Raw genomic sequence first — 10,721 nt, 5'->3', positions numbered from 1 at the left:
GTTTATCGCATGGATTTTGAAGCTAACTCGTTTGATCGTCTGCATTTGAAGCTATATCACGTTTATCCCAAGTGTTTGAAGCTAAATCATTTGTTAAGCATGGATTTGAAGGTAAACCTTCTACATCGCATTGATTTGAAGCTAAATCATGAGTTTCGCATGGATTACAAGCTAACACGTTTGTTTCGCCTGCATTTGAAGCAATATCATTTATATCGCAAGTATTTGAAGCTAAATCATTTGTTAAGCATGGATTTGAAGGTAAACCTTCTACATCGCATTGATTTGAAGCTAAATCAAGTTTATCGCATGGATTTTGAAGCTAACTCGTTTGATCGTCTGCATTTGAAGCCATATCACTTATATCCCAAGTGTTTGAAGCCAAATCATTTTTTAAGCATGGATTTGAAGGTAAACCTTCTACATCGCATTGATTTGAAACTAAATCATGTGTTTCGCATAGATATGAAGCTAACTCGTTTGTTTCGTCTGCATTTGAATCTGTATCATTTATACCGCAAGTATCTGAAACTAAATCATTTGTTTCGCATGGATTTGAAGCTAATCCTTCTACTTCGCATTGATTTGAAGCTAAATCAAGTTTATCGCATGGATTTTGAAGCTAACTCGTTTGATCGTCTGCATTTGAAGCTCTATCACGTATATTCCAAGTGTTTGAAGCTAAATCATTTGTTGTGCATGGATTTGAAGGTAAACCTTCTACATCGCATTGATTTGAAGCTAAATCAAGTTTATCGCATGGATTTTGAAGCTAACTCGTTTGATCGTCTGCATTTGAAGCCATATCACTTATATCCCAAGTGTTTGAAGCTAAATTATTTGTTAAGCATGGATTTGAAGGAAAACCTTCTACATCGCATTGATTTGAAGCTAAATCATGAGTTTCGCATGGATTATAAGCTAACTCGTTTGTTAGGCCTGCATTTGAAGCTATATCATTTATATCGCAAGTATTTGAAGCTAAATCATTTGTGTTGCATGTTTTTGAAGCTCATCCTTCTACTTCGCATTGATTTGAAGCTAAATCAAGTTTATCGCATGGATTTTGAAGCTAACTCGTTTGATCGTCTGCATTTGAAGCTATATCACGTATATCCCAAGTGTTTGAAGCTAAATCATTTGTTAAGCATGGATTTGAAGTTAAACCTTCTACATCGCATTGATTTGAAGCTAAATCATGAGTTTCGCATGGATTAGAAGCTAACACGTTTGTTTCGCCTGCATTTGAAGCTATATCATTTATATCGCAAGTATTTGAAGCTAAATCATTTGTTAAGCATGGATTTGAAGGTAAACCTTCTACATCGCATTGATTTGAAGCTAAATCAAGTTTAACGTATGGATTTTGAAGCTAACTCGTTTGATCGTCTGCATTTGAAGCCATATCACTTATATCCCAAGTGTTTGAAGCTAAATCATTTTTTAAGCATGGATTAGAAGGTAAACCTTCTACATCGCATTGATTTGAAACTAAATCATGTGTTTCGCATAGATATGAAGCTAACTCGTTTGTTTCGTCTGCATTTGAATCTGTATCATTTATACCGCAAGTATTTGAAGCTAAATCATTTGTGTTGCATGGATTTTAAGCTAATCCTTCTACTTCGCATTGATTTCAAGCTAAATCAAGTTTATCGCATGGATTTTGAGGCTAACTCGTTTGATCTTCTGCATTTGAAGCTATATCACTTATATCCCAAGTGTTTGAAGCTAAATTATTTGTTAAGCATGGATTTGAAGGTAAACCTACTACATCGCATTGATTTGAAGCTAAATCATGAGTTTCGCATGGATTACAAGCTAACACCTTTGTTTCGACAGTATTTGAAGCCATATCACTTATATCCCAAGTGTTTGACGCTAAATCATTTTTTAAGCATGGTTTTGAAGGTAAACCTTCTACATCGCATTGATTTGAAGCTAAATCATGTGTTTCGCATGGATTTTGAAGCTAACTCGTTTGATCGTCTGCATTTGAAGCTATATCACGTATATCCCAAGTGTTTGGAGCTAAATCATTTGTTAAGCATGGATTTGAAGGTAAACCTTCTACATCGCATTGATTTGAAGCTAAATCATGAGTTTCGCATGGATTACAAGCTAACACGTTTGTTTCGCCTGCATTTGAAGCTATATCATTTATATCGCAAGTATCTGAAGCTAAATCATTGGTTAAGCATGGATTTGAAGGTAAACCTTCTACATCGCATGGATTTGAAGCTAAATCAAGTTTATCGCATGGATTTTGAAGCTAACTCGTTTGATCGTCTGCATTTGAAGCCATATCACTTATATCCCAAGTGTTTGAAGCTAAATCATTTGTAGTGCATGGATTTGAAGGTAAACCTTCTACATCGCATTGATTTGAAGCTAAATGATGAGTTTCGCATGGATTAGAAGATAACTCGTTTGTTAGGCCTGCATTTGAAGCTATATCATTTATATCGCAAGAGTTTGAAGCTAAATCATTTGTGTTGCATGGATTTGAAGCTAATCCTTCTACTTCGCATTGATTTGAAGCTAAAGCAAGTTTATCGCATGGATTTTGAAGCTAACTCGTTTGATCGTCTGTATTTGAAGCTATATCTCTTATATGCCAAGTGTTGGGAGCTAAATTATTTGTTAAGCATTGATTTGAAGGTAAACCTTCTACATCGCATTGATTTGAAGCTAAATCATGAGTTTCGCATGGATTACAAGCTAACACGTTTGTTTCGCCTGCATTTGAAGCTATATCATTTATATCGCAAGTATCTGAAGCTAAATCATTGGTTAAGCATGGATTTGAAGGTAAACCTTCTACATCGCATTGATTTGAAGCAAAATCAAGTTTATCGCATGGATTTTGAAGCTAACTCGTTTGATCGTCTGCATTTGAAGCCATATCACTTATATCCCAAGTGTTTGAAGCTAAATCATTTTTTAAGCATGGATTTGAAGGTAAACCTTCTACATCGCATTGATTTGAAACTAAATCATGTGTTTCGCATAGATATGAAGCTAACTCGTTTGTTTCGTCTGCGTTTGAATCTGTATCATTTATACCGCAAGTATCTGAAACTAAATCATTTGTGTTGCATGGATTTGAAGCTAATCCTTCTACTTCGCATTGATTTGAAGCTAAATCAAGTTTATCGCATGGATTTTGAAGCTAACTCGTTTGATCGTCTGCATTTGAAGCTATATCACTTATATCCCAAGTGTTTGAAGCTAAATTATTTGTTAAGCATAGATTTGAAGGTAAACCTTCTACATCGCATTGATTTGAAGCTAAATCATGAGTTTCGCATGGATTACAAGCTAACACGTTTGTTTCGCCTACATTTGAAGCTATATCATTTATATCGCAAGTATTTGAAGCTAAATCATTTGTGTTGCATGGATTTTAAGCTAATCCTTCTACTTCGCATTGATTTCAAGCTAAATCAAGTTTATCGCATGGATTTTGAGGCTAACTCGTTTGATCTTCTGCATTTGAAGCTATATCATTTATATCGCAAGTATTTGAAGCTAAATCATTTGTGTTGCATGGATTTGAAGCTAATCCTTCTACTTCGCATTGATTTGAAGCTAAATCAAGTTTATCGCATGGATTTTGAAGCTAACTCGTTTGATCGTCTGCATTTGAAGCTATATCACTTATATCCCAAGTGTTTGAAGCTAAATTATTTGTTAAGCATAGATTTGAAGGTAAACTTTCTACATCGCATTGATTTGAAGCTAAATCATGAGTTTCGCATGGATTATAAGCTAACTCGTTTGTTTCTCCTGCATTTGAAGCTATATCACTTATATCGCAAGTATCTGATGCTAAATCATTTGTTTGGCATGGATTTGAAGCTAAACCTTCTACATCGCATCGATTTTCAGATAAATCAAGTGCTTGGCATGGATTTGAAGATAACTCGTTTGTTTCTTCTGCATTTGAAGCTATATCACTTATATCGCAAGTGTCTGAAGCTAAATCACTTGTTTCGCGTGGACTTGAAGCTAACTCGTTTGATCGTCTGCATTTGAAGCTATATCACTTATATCCCAAGTGTCTGAAGCTAAATCACTTGTGTTGCATGGATTTGAAGCTAATCCTTCTACTTCGCATTGATTTGAAGCTAAATCAAGTTTATCGCATGGATTTTGAAGCTAACTCGTTTGATCGTCTGCATTTCAATCTATATCACTTATATCCCAAGTGTTTGAAGCTAAATTATTTGTTAAGCATGGATTTGAAGCTAAACCTTCTACATCGCATTGATTTGAAGCTAAATCATGAGTTTCGCATGGATTAGAAGCTAACTCGTTTGTTTCGCCTGCATTTGAAGCTATATCATTTATATCGCAAGTATTTGAAGCTAAATCATTTGCGTTCCACGGATTTGAAGCTAATCCTTCTACTTCGCATTGATTTGAAGCTAAATGAATTTTATCGCATGGATTTTGAAGCTAACTCGTTTGATGGTCTGCATTTGAAGCTATATCACGTATATCCCAAGTGTTTGAAGCTAAATCGTTTGCTAAGCATGGATTTGAAGGTAAACCTTCTACATCGCATTGATTTGAAGCTAAATCATGAGTTTCGCATGGATTACAAGCTAACACGTTTGTTTCGCCTACATTTGAAGCTATATCATTTATATCGCAAGTATTTGAAGCTAAATCATTTGTGTTGCATGGATTTTAAGCTAATCCTTCTACTTCGCATAGATTTCAAGCTAAATCAAGTTTATCGCATGGATTTTGAAGCTAACTCGTTGATCGTCTGCATTTGAAGCTATATCACGTTTATCCCAAGTGTTTGAAGCTAAATCATTTGTTAAGCATGGATTTGAAGGTAAACCTTCTACATCGCATTGATTTGAAGCTAAATCATGAGTTTCGCATGGATTACAAGCTAACACGTTTGTTTCGCCTGCATTTGAAGCAATATCATTTATATCGCAAGTATTTGAAGCTAAATCATTTGTTAAGCATGGATTTGAAGGTAAACCTTCTACATCGCATTGATTTGAAGCTAAATCAAGTTTATCGCATGGATTTTGAAGCTAACTCGTTTGATCGTCTGCATTTGAAGCCATATCACTTATATCCCAAGTGTTTGAAGCCAAATCATTTTTAAGCATGGATTTGAAGGTAAACCTTCTACATCGCATTGATTTGAAACTAAATGATGTGTTTCGCATAGATATGAAGCTAACTCGTTTGTTTCGTCTGCATTTGAATCTGTATCATTTATACCGCAAGTATCTGAAACTAAATCATTTGTTTCGCATGGATTTGAAGCTAATCCTTCTACTTCGCATTGATTTGAAGCTAAATCAAGTTTATCGCATGGATTTTGAAGCTAACTCGTTTGATCGTCTGCATTTGAAGCTCTATCACGTATATTCCAAGTGTTTGAAGCTAAATCATTTGTTGTGCATGGATTTGAAGGTAAACCTTCTACATCGCATTGATTTGAAGCTAAATCAAGTTTATCGCATGGATTTTGAAGCTAACTCGTTTGATCGTCTGCATTTGAAGCCATATCACTTATATCCCAAGTGTTTGAAGCTAAATTATTTGTTAAGCATGGATTTGAAGGTAAACCTTCTACATCGCATTGATTTGAAGCTAAATCATGAGTTTCGCATGGATTATAAGCTAACTCGTTTGTTAGGCCTGCATTTGAAGCTATATCATTTATATCGCAAGTATTTGAAGCTAAATCATTTGTGTTGCATGTTTTTGATGCTCATCCTTCTACTTCGCATTGATTTGAAGCTAAATCAAGTTTATCGCATGGATTTTGAAGCTAACTCGTTTGATCGTCTGCATTTGAAGCTATATCACGTATATCCCAAGTGTTTGAAGCTAAATCATTTGTTAAGCATGGATTTGAAGTTAAACCTTCTACATCGCATTGATTTGAAGCTAAATCATGAGTTTCGCATGGATTACAAGCTAACACGTTTGTTTCGCCTGCATTGAAGCTATATCATTTATATCGCAAGTATTTGAAGCTAAATCATTTGTTAAGCATGGATTTGAAGGTAAACCTTCTACATCGCATTGATTTGAAGCTAAATCATGAGTTTCGCATAGATATGAAGCTAACTCGTTTGTTTCGTCTGCATTTGAATCTGTATCATTTATACCGCAAGTATCTGAAACTAAATCATTTGTTTCGCATGGATTTGAAGCTAATCCTTCTACTTCGCATTGATTTGAAGCTAAATCAAGTTATATCGCGTGGACTTGAAGCTAACTCGTTTGATCGTCTGCATTTGAAGCTATATCACTTATATCCCAAGTGTCTGATACTAAATCATTTGTTTCGCATGGATTTGAAGCTACACCTTCTACATCGCATTGATTTTCAGCTAAATCAAGTGCATGGCATGGATTTGAAGATAACTCGTTTGTTAGGCCTGCATTTGAAGCTATATCATTTATATCGCAAGTATTTGAAGCTAAATCATTTGTGTTGCATGGAATTGAAGCTAATCCTTCTACTTCGCATTGATTTGAAGCTAAATCAAGTTTATCGCATGGATTTTGAAGCTAACTCGTTTGATCGTCTGCATTTGAAGCTATATCACGTATATCCCAAGTGTTTGAAGCTAAATCATTTGTTAAGCATGGATTTGAAGGTAAACCTTCTACATCGCATTGATTTGAAGCTAAATCATGAGTTTCGCATGGATTACAAGCTAACACGTTTGTTTCGCCTGCATTTGAAGCTATATCATTTATATCGCAAGTATCTGAAGCTAAATCATTGGTTAAGCATGGATTTGAAGGTAAACCTTCTACATCGCATTGATTTGAAGCTAAATCAAGTTTATCGCATGGATATTGAAGCTAACTCGTTTGATCGTCTGCATTTGAAGCCATATCACTTATATCCCAAGTGTTTGAAGCTAAATCATTTTTTAAGCATGGATTTGAAGGTAAACCTTCTACATCGCATTGATTTGAAACTAAATCATGTGTTTCGCATAGATATGAAGCTAACTCGTTTGTTTCGTCTGCATTTGAATCTGTATCATTTATACCGCAAGTATCTGAAACTAAATCATTTGTTTCGCATGGATTTGAAGCTAATCCTTCTACTTCGCATTGATTTGAAGCTAAATCAAGTTTATCGCATGGATTTTGAAGCTAACTCGTTTGATCGTCTGCATTTGAAGCTATATCACTTATATCCCAAGTGTCTGAAACTAAATCATTTGTTTCGCATGGATTTGAAGCTACACCTTCTACATCGCATTGATTTTCAGCTAAATCAAGTGCATGGCATGGATTTGAAGATAACTCGTTTGTGTCTTCTGCATTTGAAGCTATATCACTTATATCGCAAATGTCTGAAGCTAAACCACTTTTTTCGCGTGGACTTGAAGCTAACTCGTTTGATCGTCTGCATTTGAAGCTATATCACTTATATCCCAAGTGTCTGAAGCTAAATCATTTGTGTTGCATGGATTTGAAGCTAATCCTTCTACTTCGCATTGATTTGAAGCTAAATCAAGTTTATCGCATGGATTTTGAAGCTAACTCGTTTGATCGTCTGCATTTCAAGCTATATCACTTATATCCCAAGTGTTTGAAGCTAAATTATTTGTTAAGCGTGGATTTGAAGGTAAACCTTCTACATCGCATTGATTTGAAGCTAAATCATGAGTTTCGCATGGATTAGAAGCTAACTCGTTTGTTTCGCCTGCATTTGAAGCTATATCATTTATATCGCAAGTATCTGAAGCTAAATCATTGGTTAAGCATGGATTTGAAGGTAAACCTTCTACATCGCATTGATTTGAAGCTAAATCAAGTTTATCGCATGGATTTTGAATCTAACTCGTTTGATCGTCTGCATTTGAAGCTATATCACGTATATCCCATGAGTTTGAAACTACATCATTTGTTAAGCATGGATTTGAAGGTAAACCTTCTACATCGCATTGATTTGAAGCTAAATCATGAGTTTCGCATAGATATGAAGCTAACTCGTTTGTTTCGTCTGCATTTGAATCTGTATCATTTATACCGCAAGTATCTGAAACTAAATCATTTGTTTCGCATGGATTTGAAGCTAATCCTTCTACTTCGCATTGATTTGAAGCTAAATCAAGTTTATCGCGTGGACTTGAAGCTAACTCGTTTGATCGTCTGCATTTGAAGCTATATCACTTATATCCCAAGTGTCTGATACTGAATCATTTGTTTCGCATGGATTTGAAGCTACACCTTCTACATCGCATTGATTTTCAGCTAAATCAAGTGCATGGCATGGATTTGAAGATAACTCGTTTGTTAGGCCTGCATTTGAAGCTATATCATTTATATCGCAAGTATTTGAAGCTAAATCATTTGTGTTGCATGGAATTGAAGCTAATCCTTCTACTTCGCATTGATTTGAAGCTAAATCAAGTTTATCGCATGGATTTTGAAGCTAACTCGTTTGATCGTCTGCATTTGAAGCTATATCACGTATATCCCAAGTGTTTGAAGCTAAATCATTTGTTAAGCATGGATTTGAAGGTAAACCTTCTACATCGCATTGATTTGAAGCTAAATCATGAGTTTCGCATGGATTACAAGCTAACACGTTTGTTTCGCCTGCATTTGAAGCTATATCATTTATATCGCAAGTATCTGAAGCTAAATCATTGGTTAAGCATGGATTTGAAGGTAAACCTTCTACATCGCATTGATTTGAAGCTAAATCAAGTTTATCGCATGGATTTTGAAGCTAACTCGTTTGATCGTCTACATTTGAAGCCACATCACTTATATCCCAAGTGTTTAAAGCTAAATCATTTTTTAAGCATGGATTTGAAGGTAAACCTTCTACATCGCATTGATTTGAAGCTAAATCATGTGTTTCGCATAGATATGAAGCTAACACGTTTGTTTCGTCTGCATTTGAATCTGTATCATTTATACCGCAAGTATCTGAAACTAAATCATTTGTTTCGCATGGATTTGAAGCTAATCCTTCTACTTCGCATTGATTTGAAGCTAAATCAAGTTTATGGTATGGATTTTGAAGCTAACTCGTTTGATCGTCTGCATTTGAAGCTATATCTCGTATATCCCAAGTGTCTGAAGCTAAATCACTTGTTTCGCGTGGTCTTGAAGCTAACTCCTTTGATTGTCTGCATTTGAAGCTATATCACTTATATCCCAAGTGTCTGAAGCTAAATCACTTGTGTTGCATGGATTTGAAGCTAATACTTCTACTTCGCATTGATTTGATGCTAAATCAAGTTTATCGCATGGATTTTGAAGCTAACTCGTTTGATCGTCTGCATTTGAAGCTATATCACTTATATCCCAAGTGTTTGAAGCTAAATTATTTGTTAAGCATGGATTTGAAGGTAAACCTTCTACATCGCATTTATTTGAAGCTAAATCATGAGTTTCGCATGGATTAGAAGCTAACTCGTTTGATTCGCCTACATTTGAAGCTATATCATTTATATCGCAAGTATTTGAAGCTAAATCATTTGTGTTGCATGGATTTGAAGCTCATCCTTCTACTTAGCATTGTTTGGAAGCTAAATCAAGTTTATCGCATGGATTTTGAGGCTAACTCGTTTGATCTTCTGCATTTGAAGCTATATCACTTATATCCCAAGTGTTTGAAGCTAAATTATTTGTTAAGCATGGATTTGAAGGTAAACCTACTACATCGCATTGATTTGAAGCTAAATCATGAGTTTCGCATGGATTACAAGCTAACACGTTTGTTTCGCCTGGATTTGAAGCCATATCACTTATATCCCAAGTGTTTGAAGCTAAATCATTTTTTAAGCATGGATTTGAAGGTAAACCTTCTACATCGCATTGATTTGAAGCTAAATCATGTGTTTCGCATGGATTTTGAAGCTAACTCGTTTGATCGTCTGCATTTGAAGCTATATCACGTATATCCCAAGTGTTTGAAGCTAAATCATTTGTTAAGCATGGATTTGAAGGTAAACCTTCTACATCGCATTGATTTGAAGCTAAATCATGAGCTTCGCATGGATTACAAGCTAACACGTTTGTTTCGCCTGCATTTGAAGCTATATCATTTATATCGCAAGTATCTGAAGCTAAATCATTGGTTAAGCATCGATTTGAAGGTAAACCTTCTACATCGCATTGATTTGAAGCTAAATCATGAGTTTCGCATGGATTACAAGCTAACACGTTTGTTTCGCCTACATTTGAAGCTATATCATTTATATCGCAAGTATTTGAAGCTAAATCATTTGTGTTGCATGGATTTTAAGCTAATCCTTCTACTTCGCATTGATTTCAAGCTAAATCAAGTTTATCGCATGGATTTTGAGGCTAACTCGTTTGATCTTCTGCATTTGAAGCTATATCACATATATCCCAAGTGTTTGAAGCTAAATTATTTGTTAAGCATGGATTTGAAGGTAAACCTACTACATCGCATTGATTTGAAGCTAAATCATGAGTTACGCATGGATTACAAGCTAACACGTTTGTTTCGACAGTATTTGAAGCCATATCACTTATATCCCAAGTGTTTGACGCTAAATCATTTTTTAAGCATGGTTTTGAAGGTAAACCTTCTACATCGCATTGATTTGAAGCTAAATCATGTGTTTCGCATGGATTTTGAAGCTAACTCGTTTGATCGTCTGCATTTGAAGCTATATCACGTATATCCCAAGTGTTTGGAGCTAAATCATTTGTTAAGCATGGATTTG

Source organism: Megalopta genalis, unplaced genomic scaffold (assembly GCF_051020955.1).
Source record: "Megalopta genalis isolate 19385.01 unplaced genomic scaffold, iyMegGena1_principal scaffold0164, whole genome shotgun sequence".
In the NCBI taxonomy this organism is placed as follows: Eukaryota; Metazoa; Arthropoda; class Insecta; order Hymenoptera; family Halictidae; genus Megalopta; species Megalopta genalis.
Note: the sequence above shows the minus strand (reverse complement) of the source record.